Source organism: Narcine bancroftii, chromosome 4, assembly GCF_036971445.1.
Source record: "Narcine bancroftii isolate sNarBan1 chromosome 4, sNarBan1.hap1, whole genome shotgun sequence".
Taxonomy (NCBI): domain Eukaryota; kingdom Metazoa; phylum Chordata; class Chondrichthyes; order Torpediniformes; family Narcinidae; genus Narcine; species Narcine bancroftii.
In genome coordinates this window covers 93,906,649-93,922,671 of record NC_091472.1, presented here as the reverse complement: position 1 = coordinate 93,922,671, position 16,023 = coordinate 93,906,649, and the positions used below count along the sequence as shown (strand labels likewise).

Sequence of the window (16,023 nt, the reverse complement as noted above, 5' to 3'; positions counted from 1 at the left end):
GCCACTTATCCTGTGTCTTGTTTTTAAAAGGTTGAAGATTTGAAGCACACTGTTTTAATTCTTTAAATGTTAGCTACTGCTTATTTATTTTTTAATGTAATTTCCCAGTCTACCATATTCATGCCTCACATCTTGTCATCTGTTTCATTTAGATTTTTAACAATGGATTCAGATAAAATTAAATTATTCCCATCTTTCTATCTTTAAATATGTTCCCTAATTTAACACTATATTCAAAGATTGGATTTCAGGAAGCCAGGATGCAGCCTTAAATTTAAAAGACAGTTGAAATATTCTTGCAGTTTTACAAGCAGCACATATTAGTCTGACAAGTACCTCTCTTTAATGCTAATAGAAGCAGCTGGTTAAAGACTGCAGTTAACTGCCAGAATGGAGACATCCATGTAACACATTGACTTCTTTATTTCTTTAACAAGCCTATCAGTCCAGCAAATTAAAATGCCCAGAGCTGCAGTGCAAAGATAGGATTAAAAGGAGGGTACTTGAATATTTTGACCAACAATCTTGTTAAACCAAGGGACCCACTGGGGAGTAAAAACATTTTTGCCAGTATAGGAACTAGTGACTGAATCTGACAAGCATTATTAATGTGAAGGGAAATAGCCAAAGGCTGCTCATGGTGCATAGCAGATGTTTAGCGTAAGCAGTTATTCCTGTGAACAGAACTGCAAATTAAACAAGCATTAACAGATATGCTATTTAAAAAGTGCAGAAACCCCAGATCTCCTTTTTTGCTTCAAGCTTTTTCACCCCAAATAACACAAAAGACATCTGCAGTAACATTGCTGCAAGAGTAAGTAGCAAAAACCCAAGAAGCAGATAATTAATTTTTCAAGTCGAATACTTTACCCAGAACCATAATGTTATCAAGCTAATACTGAATAGGATTTTGGATTTTTACCCCCAGATTAAGAACATATTTATGTTAACTGAAAAGTCAGATTAAAAGTGAAGGCAGTAAAGAAAAGAGAAACATGGAAAACTATTTTCTTCTTTGCTTGTCAATTACTAATACACTTATATTCACAGAATATAATTCCTGCAAGCTCTGGGATAACCCTGAATGATAGGCAACTTTCAACAGACTGCTGATTTACAGAGGAAATTTACAGTCTCCCAAGGCTGAAGCCATTGCCCATTTCTGACAAGGCAATGACATCAGAGGCTGGATGTTTTGGGGGGACCTCCAGTCTAAAATGGTCCTGCAAATATGACTTGCAGAATGAATTGATACTGACTGGGTGAAGGAATATTGTAGATCTACAAGGTCTCTACCCTGGATCATAGTTGAGATCAGGACTTCAACTTCTTCAGGAAAGGTCAATTTATTAAACAAGCAACTGCTTTACAAAGGACAGGTGAGAACACATTAAATGCATTTCTAATAGGGGAACCAAGAACTTCATTTCCCTAAGATAGGTAAATTGAATTGCAAGCCGTGATTTTTGTATTCATTACATCTGTTGCATAGCAAAAGAGCAACATGCATTTTACACTCTGAATTCAAATGGCAAAAAAAAAGCACCTTTTAAGTTTGATCAATCTAAGTACATAACTTAAAGAGAAACCGATCTATCGGTAGCTTCCAAGCACTAATTTTTAATGACCTCAGACTGGCCAAACCCATACCCCTTTAAATCAAGTTGAAACAGGTCTCATAATTGTAGCCTACTTCTACTCTAGGGGCCCATATATCTCAGCAATTGATTGAGTTTAAATAAGGACTTGTGGCGGTGTGAGCAGTGGAAGAAACACAGCCACCATGTTGAGGGTTGTTAACGACAGTTTTTATTCAAATTCAGCACGCCCCTATAAGGGCAGCATGAGCTCAGTCACCTGATGCATTGTGACATCATAATCGCTGCCCAGGGTGCGCTGGGAGGGATGCTGGAGTCAGAGAGAAACCTCTGACAATGCCATTTCCCCATGGCTGCCCCGCCATGTGGCAATACAAGCAGGGCCGGTTTGCCATGAGAATGTACACCGCCACACAACCCCCCCCTCCCCCAGAACCGGCTATGCGTCCTGTCGTATTGGCATCCGGCCCCGACGCATGGGCGCAGTCATCTGCACCAGCTGTAATAAGTCAAGATGGGCCGCCTTCAGGCCATCCACTGTAAAAAGTTCCTCTCTCTCCCCAACGTCCAGGGTGAAGGTTCTGCCGGACCAGTGCAAGACTTTGTATGGCCCCTAGTACAGTCACTGTAGTGGTGCACCTTGTGGACTCTCCGCACAAAAATGAACTGGGCTGGGTTGAGCTCTTTGGGGAGATTAAATGGCCGGGTGCCATGGCGTGCCAGGGTGGGGGAGCTTGGGAGGCCAGTAGCCTGCGTAGGTCCACCAGCAGGTTTTTGTCAGTGGCTGTGGTGTCAGGGTCTGGGCCGAGAAACTCACCCGGCAGGGAAAGTGGTGCACCATAGACCATCTCCACTGCTGAAGCCTGCAGGTCCTCCTTGTGTGCCATCCTAAACCCAAGGAGGACCCAGGGTAGTTCGTCCTCCCAGTCTGGTCCAGAGAGCCTGGCCATAAGCGATGTCTTCAGGTGTCTGTGGAACCTCTCCACCAACCCATTGGACTGCGGCTGGAATGCTGTGGTGGATCTTGACCCCCAGGAGCTTCGCCATCTGAGTCCACAGGGCAGACGTGAACTGCGCGCCTCTGTAACTAGGGATGTGCGCCGGGACTCCAAAACGGGCGATCCATTTGCTGACCAGATACCTAGCACAAGTCGCCATGGATGTCTCCTTAATCGGGACAGCTTCCGGCCACCTTGTGGCCTGATCCACCACCATAAGGAGGTAACAAGCTTCCTTGGACACCGGCAGGGGCCTGACGACATCAACGTGGATGCGTTTGCAGATGACATCATAGTATACTTAACAGAACCAGAAAGATCAATAAAAGAATTACATAAGAAATTGAAGGAATATGGAGAAGTATCGGGGTACAAGATCAACACAAGTAAACGTGAAGCAATGCCAATGAATAATGCAGATTTCACAAAGTTTAAGAAAGAATCACCATTTAGATGGCAAACACAAGCAATTCGATACCTAAATATACAACTAGATAATAATCTCGGCCATCTATACAAACTACATTATCAGCCATTAATGAAAAAAATTACAAGATGACTTAGAGCACTGGAAAGACTTACCACTAACACTGATAGGAAGGGTAAACTGTATTAAGATGAAGATCTTCCCGGGGGCGTGGCAAGATGGCGTAGGGAACAGATGTGCCTTCCAGACCTCTCCTGACTCGGATTTATTGTTTTGTCTTTAAGTGCCCGTTAAAGTTCTTTTAAAAGTTTATAAATAATAAAAGGTGGTGGATTAGTGCCTAATGGTTTATATGCAAAAAAAAGGTAAAAGAAAATATCAACAGACTGTTAAAAAACTACATTTTCTGAAATTGTCTGAGCCTACTTGTTTACAAGAAGCCAGGACTCAACGTAGAATGGATCCAGAGGAGGACATGCAGAGTTCGGCATTGAAGCTTCGTTTCAAGCCGGTGAGGCTCTCTGAAGGTCACACTCAACAGCTTTCAGAACAAAGGGCTGGACGGGTGCCAGTATTTCACACAACGTCCACTGTGAGTGCTGTTACTGAGACTTTGACAGTTGAATCAGCTGGGGCGCCACCAGCTGGAGAGTTAAAGAGCTGTCATTCGACTGCTACAGTGGTGGCGCAGCAAAATGCATCTTCAATTACAACGGTTTTTCCAGACATCGATTCAGTGAAGATGATTAAAGAGATTTGGCTTAAAGATAACCCTGATCTTCAGTCTCCTGGCATTGCTGGGGGGACTTTGAGAGGGATTTTTATACGAAGTCAAACTGCTAGAAAAGATACTAAATTAAGGGAAGAGACAGAAGATCCCGTGGTCTCTAAGGAACAGCAAGACCCCATTATGCCTGAATCTACTTCTGTTGAAATGTCTGTTAAGGATCTTGAAGATAAGATATATTCTGTATCAAGTCACCGCTAATTTTGTGAACCTGTTTATTTCCAAGATTAATGCGATGGCGGAAGTCATTAATGGAGCTTTTAAGCTTGAAACCATTGAAAGATTTGAAATGTGTGATCAAGGTTTAGTCGATGGACAGGATCAACTGCAAGATGAAAATAGAATAACTGAAACATTGCAGATCCAAAATAAAAATTTAGCAAAAAAGGTTGATTATTTGGAGAATCAATCTAGACGGAACAACGTGAAAATTGTTGGTTTGCCAGAAGGCATAGAAGGACCAGATCCAAGAAAATTTTTTACTGAATGGATTCCACGAGTGTTAGGACAGGATAAATTCCCTGAAGGTTTAATACTGGAACGTGCTTATAGAGTTTTAAGAAGAAAATCTTTTTCAGGACAGAATCCAAGATCTGTTTTGATCCGTTGTTTAAACTATTGTGACAGAGAGACAATTTTATGAATGGCTATTAGAAATGCCCAGCAAAATAGATCTCCTTTGATGGTTCAGAATAATCCTGTTTTCTTCTATCAAGATTTGAGCCAAGAAATTATGTTTCAACGACGCGAATTTAATTCTGTGAAAGAACGGTTGTGGAAAAAAAGACATAAGGGAACATTCAGGTATTCTGCAGTACTGAAGATTTTTTAGGATGGAAATTAGCTAAAGTTCTTTGACAATCCTAAAGAGGTTATGGACTTTGCTCAGTCTCTACCAATCATGCAGTTTCAGGAATGATGTAGTCCTTCAAGGTCTCCAAAGAGAGTAGAGTTGTAAGGTGGGATCCAGTTTTTTAAAAGAAATGGAAGCAATGGTGACCGAAGTGGTAACGTTGATTTAAAAAAATAAATCTTTTATCATTTTTTTGAGAAGAGTTTAAATAGTTTAAATAATGATGATAGTTTAATGAAATGGGAGTTGGGAGGGAACTGGGTGGGCACTAGTTTCCAAAAGTCATCAGCTACCTGTGAGTTATCTCACACCCAATATTTTGGGGGAGTTACCGCTTTGGGTGGTTTAAACAGGAGGAGGTAGTTGTGACCTCCGACCTGCTTTTTTTTTCTTTTTAATTTTTGGGTTAAGAAGTGAAGGTTTTTTTAGTATTTTTTTTAAAATAAATAGTTTTTTTTTAACTCTTTTTGTTTTCTGATTGTAATTGAGAGGGAATTAGGAGGTTTTTTTTCTCTTTTTTTTGGGGTGGGTTTTTTTCTCTTTTTTCTTTCTTTTTTAAGAGGATGATGTCACAGAAGATAATAAGTCAAAAATTGAGGATGTTGAATTAGATGAAGAGGAAGATGAGGGGAAAGGTGCTAAGAAGAAAAAGAAGAAAATTAAGTACAAATACATTGAGGGAGAAGAGTTTCATAAAATTAAGTTAATTTAATAGAGAATTTTGAAGATGTTATAAATGAAGAATATGGAGAATTTTATAAGAATTTGAACTTTTTTCTTTTTTTTTCTTTTTTTATATAAGGGGAGGGGAAGGGAATAAAAAGTTTATCTGATTGTTTTTCTAAGGGATGTTTTTGTTCTCTCGATGAATTATAAACGAAACTTGGTATTAATGGAAATTCTGTTTATGTATTATTAATTATGATTTTTTTGAATATCAGATATCTGGTTGATATATGATTTTAATATTTGAACTTGGTTTTAAAGTGGATTTCATTTGTTAAATACATGTATTATGTTTGATTTAAATATATGGTTAAGGGTATTATTTTAGTATTGATATTTTTTTGTTCTTAGTAATTTTTTTTGTTGTTAAGTTTTATCCTTTTTTTGTAAGTGGGTTTTTTTCTATTTTATTTACAACATTGTTAATTAATTCTTCACTCTTTATTTTGGGGGGCAGGGTTAGACTAATTTTAAATTAGATGATTAATGTTGTGTTATAATTATTGGGGGGATTAATTTGTGTGGTTTAATGATGTAGTATTCTAATTTTTATTATCTTATTTTTTATTATTTCTTTAAATGTAATTTTTATTTTATTCATGTCATAAAATTTTAAATAAAGTTTAAAAAAAAGATGAATATCTTCCCAAGGATACAATACCTATTTCAATCATTACCAATTCACCTAACAAAGAAATTCTTCAAGGAGCTAAAGAAAATAATAAGGAAATTCTTATGGAAAGGGGGGAAACCGAGGAGAGCACTAGATAAATTAACAGAATTGTACAAACAAGGGGTCTTACAGCTACCAAACTTTAAGAATTATTATAGAGCAGTACAATTAAGATACCTATCAGATTTTTATCAAACAAGGGAAAAACCAGATTGGACCAGATTAGAGCTAGATAAAATAGGGGAGAAGGCACCTGAACATATACTACATAAGTGGGATGAAAAGTTGGTGCAATATAGGAATTCACCAATACTGCACCATCTGCTCAACATTTGGAAGAAGATTCACGTAGAAAGGAATAAAATAAATGATCAACTACCAAAATTAATATTGACACAAAATCAACTAATCCCTTTCACAATAGATAACCTTTCCTTTAGAGAATGGGAGAGAAAAGGGATCAAAAGAATAGAAAATTGTTTTTCGGGAAATAAATTATTATCTTTTGAACAAATGAAGGACAAATTTAGTATAACTCACGATGTTTGCATACCACCAACTGAAAACCTACTTGAAGGACAAATTGGGAAACAGTCTGAGGATACCAGAAGGAAGCAATTTTGAATATGTGATTACAGACTCAATGATAATTCAAAAATTTATAACAAACGTACATCAAACTGCAAGAAAAGGATAATGAGGAAACAAGCTTTAAACCTAAACAAAAATGGGAACAAGATCTAAACATAAAGATAAAGAATGAAACATGGGAAAAGCTATGCTCCGGAACTATGAGAAATACAATAAACACTAGGTTACGCACAATACAATATAATTGGTTACACAGGTTATACATCACACCCCCAAAATTAAATAAATGGGACCCAACAGTATCAGACAGATGTTTTTGCTGTAAGAAGGAAACGGGAACAACAATACATTCAATTTGGGCATGTGAGAAAGTGGAAAAATTTTGGGAAGATCTAAACCAGGTATTAAATAAAATCACAAAAAGCAACATACCAAAAAACCCAGAGATCTTTCTTCTAAGTAATATATGAAATAAAGAACTTGGACTCGATTTAGATGGAGCACAAAAAAGATTTATTATGATAGCCCTAGCTGTAACAAAAAAATGTATTATGTCAATCTGGAAATTAGAAGATAACCTGAGAATACAGCAATGGTACATAGAAATGAATAAATGTATTCCAATGGAAAAAATAACATATAATTTAAGAAATAACATCACAGTATTCGAACAAATATGGGAACCATACATGGAACACAATAGAGAAATCCTACCACGGACTTCCACCACCTAAAATGACAGAAGGAGAAGACAACGAAATGAACTGACCCAGTATGTAAAAGTAGAAGACACAAATTTCTTGTTTATTTTTATTATGTGACGACGTTGTTTAACGGGTTTAATGTATCATATAGATTGAACGTTGAATGAATGGCGAGGGGGGGTGAGGGAGGGAGGGGAGGGAGGGAAGGGAGGGGGAAAAAGGGGAGAAAATGACACTGTGTATATTCAAGAGAAAAATGTCTGTATGTACTTTGGTCAGTATGGTTCATAGTGTGAAAAATAAAAAAAATTAAAAAAACATGGATGTGTTGGAATCTGCGAATCGCCGGGTCAAAGTTCTGGATAGGAGCTCACGCATTTCGCTGGACCTTGTCTTGCACCTGGTACAGTTCCAGGCCAGTTCTGCCACCTCCTTCTGCAGCCCATGCCACATACACTGCTCCGCGACTATCCACACAGTTGTCTTTAGGGCTGGGTGAGCGAGGTCGTGGATCAGAACGAAGACCTTCGCCCTCCAGTGAGGCAGGACCACCCAGTGCAGCGTGCCTGTTGAGTCCGGGCTGCTGGGCACCTAGATATCCTTGAGTTTGAGGCCCGAGATGGCGGTCCGCAAGGCCTGCGTCTCTGCATCGTTCCTCTGTGCCTGAGCCAGTTGCTCGTAATCCAGGTCGGGTGCGAGAGTATTGATGGCTGGATGGGAGAGCTCATCCACCACTACATTGTCCTTGCCGGCCCTGTGTCGGATGTCGGTCATGAACTCAGACAAGTACGAGAGGTGGCGCTGCAGTCTAGGGGACCACGGATCCTTGGTCATTGCCAGTGCTTGAGTGAGGGGCTTGTGATCCGTGAAGGTTGTAAATGGCCTGCCCTCGAGGAAGTAGCAGAAATGGTGGATGGCCAAATACAGCACCAGGAGCTCCCGGTCGAGAGTGCTGTGTCTGAGCTCCGGCGGGCACAGCTACTTGCAGAAAAAGGCCAGTGAGCGCCATTGTCCATCAAGCCACTGTTCCAGAACTTCCCCCCCCTCCCCCCCAACTGCCATAGCTGAGGGATCCACGGAGAGCACCATGTGCATCTCCGGCCATGGGTGCACCAGCAGTGTGGCGCTAGCTAGAGCCTCCTTTGTCGTGATGAAAGCCTTGACCCCCTCCTCTAACCATGATAATGTCTTTTCTTTGGTGGCCATGAGCACCAACAATGGGCGCATGGTGTGCGCGGCTCTGGGGATGAAACAATGGTAAAAGTTCACCATCCCCGTGAACTGTTGGAGGCCTTTCAGGGAGGAGGGTTTGAGGAATCGTTGAACAGCCGCTACCTTCTCATGTGCCAGCGCAGTCCCAGCTGTTGAAATGGTGTGCCGCAGGAACTGGAGGGAATCCTTGCCGAACTGGCATTTGACTGTGAGACCAAAGTTCACCAGCCAGGCAAAGAGTGTGCTGAGGTGGGCTTTGTGTTCATTGCTGTTGTGACTGGCAATGAGAATATCAGCCAGTTAAATGAACACAAAGTCCAGGTCTTTTCCAACCGCGTCCATGAGGCGCTGGAACATTTGGGCTGTGTTCTTTAGACCGAAGGGCATACACAGTAATTAAAAGAGGCCGAAAGGGGTGATAATGGCCGTCTTACTCACTTCGTCTGTATGCACCGGGATCTGATGGTAGCCCCGCACGAGGTTCATTTTGGAGAAGACCAATGCGCCGTGGAGGTTGGCGGAGAAGTCCTGTACATGGGGCACTGGGTACCTGTCGGGGCTAGTTGCATTGTTCAATCGACAGTAGTCCCCGCATCGTCTCCAGCCCCTGGATGATTTCAGGACCATATAGAGCAGCAATGCCCAGGCACTGTCCAAGCGCTGGACAATTCCCAGTTCCTGGAGCCTGGAGAACTCCACTTTTGCCTACTGAGCTTCTCACGCACAGCCGTCTGGGTCTAGTTTGCAGTGGGGGGCCCTCTGTGGCGATGTGGTGATAGATCCCATGCTGGGTAAGGGCGGCGTTGAACCGTGGCTCTAAGACGGCGGGGAATTTGTGGAGGATCTCGTCGAACTCGTCCCTGGTGGTGGCTACGATGGCAATTTCGGGCCTATGGGCTTTTACTGTGTCCAGTCGGGTGGAGTGGAATGTTCGGGTGTTGACCAGTCTTTTGCCCTTCATGTCAACCAGTAGGCCATGAGCTCTAAGGAAGTCAGCCCCTAACAGCGCGGTGCCCATGGAGTCTTGGATGGATCTCCAGTGGAACCTCTCCTTCCTGATCTGGATCTGTGCCCTGCAGGTGCCGTAGGTCCTGATGGTGGAGCCTTTGGCCGCCCGGAGGGTTGGACCTCGAGATCAGGTGCTTGTCTCTAATGCTGATGGGGGAAGGACAGGGGCACAGGGGCTCAATCAGCGGCCAGTGGATATGTCCATCGCATGAAGGAGGCTATTTGTGTGGCAAGCCGTCACAGCCATCAACGGCAGCTGGACTGGTCGTTTCTCTGAAAACCGCAGGGCTGGTGGCACTTACAGGGTGGTAGAAACACCAGGTCGTCTGGCCCTCCTCTGGCTTGGTCTTGGGAGCAGCTTGCGGTCGACTAGCTCCTGGTCACGCCACCTGGTTGAGGGCTGCCTCATTCTCCCTCTTTGTGCACCAGAGGGAATTCGCACAGGCTGCTGCTCTCCTTGGGTTAGAGAAGTCTTCATCTGTGAGGAGCAGCTGGATGTCCTCCGGCATCTGTTCCAGGAATATCTGACGGAAGAGAAAACAAGGCTTGTGGTCTTCCACCAGGGCCAGCATTTCGTCCATCAGTGCCAACAGACTACGGTCCCCAAGCCCATCTAGGTAAAGGAGCCTGGAAACCCGTTGCTGGGGAGTTAGCGTGAAAGTTTCAAGCAACTGGTATTTGAGGGTGGTGTACTTGCCTGTAGCCGGGAGGTGGTGGATGATATCATGTCGTCCATGCTCACTGCCGCATCTTGGTCCAGAGCGCTCACGACATGATAGAACATCGTGGCATCTGAGGAGGTGTTGCGGAGTTGAAATTGTGCTTTCGCCTGCCCGAACCACGTTCTCGGTCGGTGGATCCAAAAGAGGGGAAGCTTGATGGAGACAGCATTAACCTCTGCTGAATCCATGGTGTTTTGAGTCCAGAAAAATTTCTAGGCTCGTCGGGATCACCACTGTGGCGGTGTGAACAGTGGAAGAAACACAGCCACCACGTTGAGGGTCGTTAACGACAGTTTTTATTCAAATTCAGCACGCCCCTATAAGGGCAGCATGAGCTCAGTCACCTGGTGCATTGTGACATCATAATCGCTGCCCAGGGTGCGCGCTGGAAGGGATGCTGGAGTCAGAGAGAAACCTCTGACGACACCATTTCCCCATGGCTGCCCCGCCACGTGGCGATACAAGTGGGGCCAGTTTGACATGAGGATGTGCGCCGCCACAGACTCTTACTTTACACATTATTTATTATTGAATACCTTTATTTATTTCCTATATTGTGTACTTCCTTCTTTACATTTCTCTCTTTTGTACATACATCTTTTCTTGAATACAGTTATTTTGCACTATGAATAAATAGAAATTCTTACTGGCCTCCAGAAGAAAGTATCTCAGAGTTGTATGTGATGTCATGTACAATATGCACACCGACAATAAATTTGAACTTTGATGAGGGGTAATAGATGGATACAGATGAAAGTGTAGAAGATAAAGAAAACAAGATAAAGATTGAGAGAGAACAGAGAGAAGGTTAATGAATTGAGGAAGCCTATATTGATGCTGTCTGGTTGTTGTCTGGCGAGGCGGAATATAAGGTGCTATTCCTCTTATAATCGGGCTGCCTCAATTTGGCAGTAGGAAATCATGGACAGTAATGTCACTGTGGCAATGCTGTGTGGAATTAAAATGGTTGGCCACTGGGATGTTCTTTCTGTTGCAGTGAACAGAGCTAAGGTGCTCAAAAAAAACGATATCCTAAACTGCGTTCAGTCTCCCTGATGTAGAGGAGACCACATTCACAGGTGAAATGCTCCTGTTTTGGGCCACAAATTGTGCTGACGGAGGAGATCTAAGTGCAAGTGCAGCACATATTACAATCACATAAGTAGGGAACAATGAGGTGGTTGGTAGGGAGAATGAGTGCACGAGGGAGTCTCGGGGGGTGAGATCTATTTGAAAAATGGAGAGAGGAGGGGAGAGAAAGACGTGTCTGGTGGAGTGGGACCATTATAGGTGGCAGAAATTGCAGAAAATGGTATGCTTGATGCGAAGGCTTGTGGGCTGATAAGTGAGGATGAGGGGAACCCGGTCCTTGTTGCATTGCGTAGGCTAGTGGGGTAGAAGGTAAAGATGAGGGACAACTGTTTCCCTAATACAGCTTGTCAAACCAAACCTGGTATAGGTTGTGGAGTACATCTTCATCAAGCTAATTCCTTTTAACCCTGTTGATAGTCAACAGTAGCAACAAAAGGGTACCTTTTGCTTACACTGAAAAAAGAATTGTTTGAGGGTGGTCATTGGCTTATTTGGGACTTATTTTAAGGACTATTACTTTTGCACTTTATTGATTTTTTTAATATCTCTGTATTGTACTGTTTGTTTACATTCCTTTATTTGTTTACATGTGTATTGTAGGAGCCAGAATTCACCTGATCACATTGTTTATTGTTGTTGATCGTAGTCACGGGCTTCGGCGGCTTCCTGGGGTCCAGAAGCTGTGTGCATTTTGTTTCTACCAGTGCAAGTGCACTATTCTCTTTGGTTGTTGGTGCATATGTGGGGGTTTAGTGTGATTGGATATTTAGTTCACAAGATCACAAGATAAAGGAACAGAAGTCCATTTGGGCCATTGAGTTTGCTCTGCAATTCTACCCAAGGCTAAACTGTTCTCACATCTAGTTCTAAATTCTGGCCTTTTCCCCATATCGCTTGATACCTTAGACTCATTAGATACCTATCAATATCCCCATTAAATTCCCCCAATGATCGGACCTCTACAGCTGTAATGTGGTAACAAATTCCACAAATCCATGAGCCTCTGGCTAAAGAAATTTCTCCTCATCTGTGTTTTAAATGGGTACCTTCTTATTCTAAGACTGTGCCCTCTTGTCCTGCATTGACTGGTATTGCGACATAGACAGTGTGTTAGTAGGACTCTGATATTTTCTGTTGGCCATTACCACGGATTCATGGTTGTTAGATGTTAGTCTCGTTAGCAAGATTGTTATTGTTTCCAAGTTCATGGACGTTACCACATTATAGTGATCATTACCATGCTATGAGTCCTTTTTGTATTCACTAATAAACAGTTTAAAATGCATCTGGACTTAGATATTACTTTGTTCTAATACATCAAAGTAAAGAGCCTATCAATGGCTTTTTTATGGATAGGAGTCATTACATTTCAGTCAACAGAAAGTATATGTGGACATTTTAGTCAACAGAAAATAGCTGTATCTACAACTGAATTTGATTGAATGGACATTGTTGGAACATTTGGAGGGGAAACAGTCCTACCATCCTTCTTCAGTTTGGAGCAATATTGCCATGTTGGAAATACTGAATGCAGGCCGTTGACAGCATTCCGCCTCCATTGGGCTGAGCATCAGCCATAGAAGGGCCCAGGGCTTCTAATTTTAGATCTAAATGTCCTATGTTCATGCTGGCAGAGTCATTTGCCGAGAATCATAGCTTTATCATTGACTTCTGCCATGGTTGACAGCAGCGCATTAGAAGTGGTAGGATTACGTTTGTGGATTCCTTTTGTGTATTTATTTAGTTTTAACACAGTTTGCAGGTGCTGCCACTCGTCCATTGAGGACTGTTGATTTTGGGCTCATGTTGTGCATGCTTGGTGCTTAAGCTCGGTGGACGGTGGAATGGAGACGCGTAAAATGGGCACTGAGACACAATTAAAACCACTGCAGAAGACATGACTGAATTTAAAGTCAGAAAATTGGAAATGGCTCACAAAATGGTGGTGATGAGGATGAGAATGCAAAGGATGTGCAATTCAAACTGGAGAAAGAGTCAAGTATTAAAAGGCAGCATCTGACATGCAGACAAAATACAACCAAGAGAGAGAGTGTCAAATGTTGGAAGCAGGAGAAGCAAATGAAGTTCATCTGGATCAAACTCCAGAGTTTCCAGTACAACATCTGCACCTTGAAAGGCTGAGGCTGAAGTGGCTGCTCTTGTTGAATGACAAAAATTGATTAAGGATAAATGTGCCTTGGAAGAGCAGGAGCAGCAGCTAAGGAGGAAAAAAGAGCAGCTGGAGCTGCTGCTATGGCCAAAGCGAAGGTACTAGGACCCTCAAAGGGATTCAGGGTTCGAAGTAACTCGTCTGAAGTGTCTGATGGTATGGAATAATATTTTGAGAAAGGACAACAGGACAGATCCTTTTGTACCACTGTTACAAGACATGCATACATATGGACATATCCTCCCATAGCATGGTGTTACCAACCCACAAACACCAATAATAACAACTGCAGACAGAGCTGTAGCTCAAATCCAAACTCTCATCACAGTTCCTTGACACAGTTCCTCAGTCAAGCATCAGAAATCTGGAGAAACATGCACAAGTGACACCTCCAGCTACATTATCTGCCTCAAGCAACGTATTATCAGCCATGGAAAATCAAAATAAAATCACTGCATTATTAATCCAACTACAGTGTCTCTCTTCCAGGCCCAAAAAGGAAATTCAGGTTTTTGATGGTGACCCACTTCAGCTCCAATCATTCATTAAATCCTTTGAACACTGCATTGAAAGCAATAACAAAAACCCTAGAGATTGTCTCTATTATCTGGAACAGTACACAAGAGGACAGCCATGGGAACTTATAAGGAGTTGCCTACATATGGCCTCGGACAGAGGATTTGGGAAGGCTAAGTCCTTACCACAGGAGCACTTTGGCAATGAGCATAAAATTGCTACAGCTGATCAGGAAAAGGCTCTTTCATAGTTGTCAATAAAATTGGATGACACAAAGGCTCTACAGACATACACCTTCTTTCTAAGAGGATGTTGTAATGCCATGGAAGATATCAACTACATGCATGAGCTTGACATGCCTGCTAATATGCTACTCATCATAAGGAAGTAGCCCTATCGGCTGAGGGACATATGGAGAACAGTGGCCTATAAGTTCCAGGCAAAACACAATGGAAGAGCTTTAAGTTTATGGTGGATTTCCCTGAATGGCAAGTGCAGATTGCAACAGAGCCAGTCTTTGGAGATATCAAAGGCACTCCAACAGTGAGCAAAGATGCAAGGAGGTCCAAGTCACAGCCTCATCCAAGAATAAAAGGAAGTATCTTTGCCATCACTGTGACAATTGCAGATAAGGAAAATTATAAAGGAAAAGGAGATTTTGTCTGCTGTGAAGAGATGTTTGTTCTGTGGAGGTGGACATGCTTTGGAGATGTGTCCACAGTTGGAAAAGGGGGCACATATTGAGAAAATCACTTTCCTAAAAGAAAATGGAGTATATTTTGTCTGTCTGTGTAAAGGATACATCAGAAAAACCTGCGGAAAGAGACTCAGCTGCAATATATGTGGTTTAAAGCATCCCAGAATGTTGCATATCCACCAAACATAAGGAAGGCCTCCCATTCTTTCTCAAGACTGCACTTTAGTAAGTCTGATCACCAGGATGTGCTCTTTCTACCTTCATACAGATAAAGCCTAAAAAGAGAGGATCGGGAGGTCAAGACAGCTAGAAAGTGGTCGCAGGAGGCTGAACAACAAATAGAGGACTTCCTTGAGACAGTGGAGTAAATGAAGAACTCTGCTCAGAATCTGAATTAGTACACTGAAGCTGTCACACACTTTATTAAAACAGCTGTGGATGAGTGTGTCCCCACCAAATCATTCAGGATTTTGCCCAACCAGAAGCCCTGGATGAATAATGAAATACAGAACCTGCTGAGAGCCAGATCGCAGGAATTTAAGTCTGGAGATCCAGTTCAGTGCAGTAGGAGCAGGTATGACCTGTGGAAGGCTATCTCCCAGGCAAAATGGAGATTCCAGATGAAAATGGAAACAACAAGGGACACCTGTCAGCTGTGGCAGGGACTAAAATGCCATAACCTGTTATAAAACCAAATCCTGTAAAGTAGTTGATGACAAAGCTTCTCTCCCAGACGACCTCAACACTTTCTACACTTGATTTGATGACAGTAACAGTGAAGAACAAACTCTCTGCACCCCCACGTCCTCTGATGATCCCACTCTGTCCTTGTCTGAGGATAATGTGTTGTCTTTATGAGAGTGAATCTGAGGAAAGCATTCAGCCTGAATGGAGTACCTTGCCAAATTCTAAAGATTTGTGCTGATCAACATAGATATCTTCAATATCTCATTCTAATAGGGCATGGTACCCACTTGTTTCAAACAGGCATCAATGAACGACCTGCCTTAATGACCATCGACCAGAGCACTTAAGTCAACATTAATGAAGTATTTTGTAAGGCTGGTGGTGAAGCATATCAGCTCCTGTATGATCAGTGACATGGATCCATTCCAGTTTGCTATTGCAGCAACAGGTCTACAGTGGATGCCATCTCACTGGCCCTACACAAAGCCCTGAAACATCTGGACACTTTATCAACTACAGTTCAGCATTTAACACCATCATCCCCTCAAAACTGATCAGCAAA

General features: G+C 42.3%; 1 protein-coding gene across 1 annotated transcript in view; it reads right to left on the bottom strand.

The window, feature by feature from the left end:
- The window catches only part of prkn (parkin RBR E3 ubiquitin protein ligase), a 1,164,186-nt gene that overhangs the window by 545,932 nt on the left and 602,231 nt on the right, over positions 1 to 16,023 (bottom strand). The window lies entirely within an intron of this gene.